Source organism: Heterocephalus glaber, unplaced genomic scaffold (genome assembly GCF_053883595.1).
Source record: "Heterocephalus glaber isolate CG9 unplaced genomic scaffold, H.glaber_assembly_v1.0 deba00001497, whole genome shotgun sequence".
Taxonomy (NCBI): Eukaryota; Metazoa; Chordata; class Mammalia; order Rodentia; family Bathyergidae; genus Heterocephalus; species Heterocephalus glaber.
Genome location: NW_028258320.1, coordinates 22,296,732 through 22,300,746, shown reverse-complemented (window position 1 = coordinate 22,300,746; position 4,015 = coordinate 22,296,732). Strand labels below are relative to the sequence as shown.

The 4,015-nt window shown below is 37.3% G+C and overlaps 1 pseudogene; it reads right to left on the bottom strand.

Annotated features, from left to right (window-relative positions):
- Positions 1–1,682: 1,682 nt before the first annotated feature.
- Positions 1,683–3,741, bottom strand: LOC101721274 (heat shock cognate 71 kDa protein pseudogene; annotated as a pseudogene).
- Positions 3,742–4,015: the final 274 nt, after the last annotated feature.

Here is a 4,015-nt window from a genome sequence, read left to right as displayed (position 1 = left end):
CATGCCAATAAATCAAAATATAATTATGGAATTTAAACATCTAAAATCAATGAAGCAAGATATAAGGTGAAAATTGTACATTCCCAATTATAGATTAGTACAAGGCATTAAAAGTCAATAATATTTCTGTCTTAATATTTAGATCTTTAACCCACTTTGATCTTAGTTTAGTACATGGTGATAGGTATGGGTCTAGTTTTAATCTTTGGCAGGTTGAAATCCAGTTTTTCCAATGCCATTTATCAAATAGGCTATCTTTCCTCTAGTATGGAGATACCTCACAGAAGTAGGGCTAGAGGTCCCATTTGATCCAGCTATTCCCCTGGGGGGGGATCTTCCCAAAAGAATTAAAAGAATCATACCACAGCAATATATGTGCACTCATGTTTATAGTGGCACAGTTTGTAATAGGTAAAACTTGGAAGCAGCCCAAGTGCCCATCAACTGGAAATTGGATAAAGATGTGTTCTTTTTTATAAAATGGAGTACTACTCAGCCATAAGGAATGAGAAACTAGAGACCTTTATAACTAAATGGATGCATACTGAGGCCATACTCTTAAGTGAAATAAATAGGACAACATGTGTAAATACCAAATAGTTTCTCTAATGTGAGAAACTGAAAGTATAAATAAGGATTAAAATGATTAAAATGAATAATTGATAATTTGAAGTAGGAAAAAAGGTCCAAAGGGATGGGGAAGCAGGAGGGGAAGGGGAAAGGGAAAAGGAAAGGAAAAATTATGAGAAAAGAAAAAAAAGGAAATGAAATCTATGTAAATAGGGGAGGGTGGAGAGGGTGAAGGGCACACAGGTAATGGGGAAAAAATAAGAACCAAGGTACATCATGTACAGGTACAAGCACCCAATGATAAATGTAAACATATTGTATACCTAAAATGTACCAATAAAAGGATTTAAGGAAAAAAATCAGTAATAATTTTTTCACTCAATTGGACATTTTTATTTTATATATACCTTGTCTCATATCAATACCGTATATATGTATATATAAAATTTTCTACCAATCTTACTATTTTAAGTAATTAATATTTTTGTCATTATACACAATATTAGAAAAGAAGTGTGGAAACAAAAGCCACAGTTTGAAAGAAGGGATCATGAATATTGAGTATGATAACAGACTATGAACTCCGCATTCCCTCTCTAAAATTTTCTTAGGTTAAGACATAGTACTTCTATATCCTAAAGGCCTTTATAGTCTTTGGTATATGATATGTATTCAATAAAACTCACTTGAATAAATGAATGATTCTTCATTATACAAATGAGAAGACCAGAATAATATCTGAAGAGATGTGTCTTTGTGTATGCATGTACACCTGCAGATGCAGCTATGATTAAATGTGTTTTTCAATTTCAATTATATAACTAAACATAATATACTTTATATTCAACTGTAGTTACTAAAAGGATTTGAATAAAGCACTGAAAAATGAATCATATCAGTATTATGTCATCTAGCTAGCATTCTTTTTTCCCTTAAACACTGAAACATTCAGCTAGCAGAGTCCCTAATACAAAAGAACTATGGTATTTTTATGGTGCCAATTTTAAATATGCTTATTGAAAACATTGCATTTCCACTTATAATACAGTGCTTATAAGTGCAATGTTATCTTTTCTCTGTGCACATGTTTCATGTTCAAGTATTGAGAATGCCCAGTACTTTACTGTAGCAGTTAAACTTTAACAACTGCCAAAGAATTTGCTATAAATTTAGAGCCTTCAATGTTTTATTGTGTGGAACAATGCTAAATCTATACTTAGGGTTGGCTTAATCAACCTCTTCAATGGTAAACCCTGAGGAAGCACCACCAGAAGGAGGAGCTCCACCACCAGGGAAGCCCCTAGGCATTCCTCCAGGCATGCCGCCTGCACTCTGGTATAGCTTGGTAATGATGGGATTGCAGACTTTCTCCAGCTCCTTCTGGTGATGTTCAAATTCTTTCTTCTCTGCAGTCTGATTCTTATCCAGATCATTGATGATTTCATTACACTTATCAAGAATCTTCTGTTTATCTTCATCATTGATCTTGCCCTGAAGTTTCTCATCTTAAACAGTTTCCTTCATACTGAAAGCATAGGTCTCCAGTGAATTCTTGGAGGACACTTTATCCCGTTGCTTCTCATCTTCAGCTTTGTATTTCTCTGCTTCCTGGGCCATACACTCTATGTCCTCCTCGCTCAAATGGCCCTTGTCATTAGTGATGGTAATCTTGTTCTCTTTCTCTGTACTCTTGTCAACAGCAGAGACATTGAGGATGCCATTGGCATCAATATCTAAGGTGACCTCAATTTGAGGAGCACCATTGGGTGCAGGAGGTATGCCTGTGAGTTCAAACTTGCCAAGCAGGTTGTTATCCTTAGTCATGGCACGCTCACCTTCATATACCTGAATAAGCACACCAGGTTGGTTATCAGAGTAGGTAGTGAAGGTCTGTGTCTGCTTGGTAGGAATGGTAGCATTGCGTTTGATGAGGACTGTCATAACTTCACCAGCAGTTTCAATACCAAGGGAAAGAGGAGTGACATCCAAGACAGCAAATCTTGAACATTTTAAGACCTATCTCCAAACAGAATGGCTGCCTGAACAGCTGCACCATGAGCATCAGCCTCATCAGGGTTGATGCTCTTATTCAATTCTTTTCCATTGAAGAAATCTTGTAGAAGCTTCTGGATCTTAGGGATATGGGTAAAACCACCCACCAGGACACTGTCATGGATTAGTGACTTGTCTAGTTTGGCATTTTGAAGAGCCTTCTCTACAGGGTCCAGAGTGCCATGGAACAGGTCAGCATTCAACTCTTCAAATTGAGCACAAGTAATGGAGGTATAGAAGTTGATTCCTTCATAGAGGGAATCAATCTCAATACTGGCTTGGGTGCTGGAAGAGAGAGTTCTCTTAGCTCGTTCACATGCAGTACAGAGATGGTGGACAGCTCTCTTGTTCTCACTGATGTCTTTCTTATGCCTGCACTTGAACTCTGCAGTAAAATGATTGACCATTTGGTTGACAAAGTCTTCTCCACCTAAGTGGCTGTCTCCAGCTGTGGATTTCACCTCGAAGATTCCATCTTCAATAGTGAGGATTGACACATCAAAAGTGTCACCTTCTTAATAAAAAACCAGCATATTTCTTTCATCTCCAAACTTTTTGTCCAAGCCATAAGCAATAACAGCAGCTGTTGGCTCATTGATAATTCTAAGTACATTAAGACCGGCAATAGTTCCAGCATCTTTGGTTGCTTGACACTGAGAGTCATTAAAGTAAGCTGGCATAGTAACCACAGCATTGGTAATAGTCTTTCCAAGATAAGCTTCAGCAATTTCCTTCATCTTTGTCAGCACCATAGAAGACACTTCTGGATAGCAATTCTGTGTTTCTCCTTTGTTTCCAACCAGAACCTTGGGTCTGCCTGCATCATTCACCACCATGAAGGGCCAATGGTTCATATCAGACTAGACTACAGCATCATCAAATCTTCATCCAATCAGACACTTGGCATCAAAAACTGTGTTGGTGGGGTTCATTGCAACTTGATTTTTCACAGCATCTTCAATCAGTAGTTCAGTGTTGGTAAAAGCGATGTAACTTGGGGTGGATCAGGGAAACTAAATCATGATTATTGGCGATAATCTCCACCTTCCCATGCTGAAAGACACCCACACAGGAGTAGGTCATGCCAAGGTCAGTGCCAACTGCAGGTCCCTTTGACATGGTTGCTTGAGTGTAAGCCTGTTTCTACTGATGAAGAAATCACACAAAAGCCTTCAAAGCTGCTGGCATGTTCAATGAGGAGGACTATGGTATTAAACCAGCCCACGCAGAATTATTCAGCATTCCTAGAAAAGAATGTATATTCTTTGTGATTAGGGTGAATCTTTTAGAAAGAAATACTATAAAAAATTTAATCTATTGTTTTTTCAATTGACTATAATTAATCATTGGGAATCTTTATCAATATTTAATAAAAATATGTTACAATTTTAAC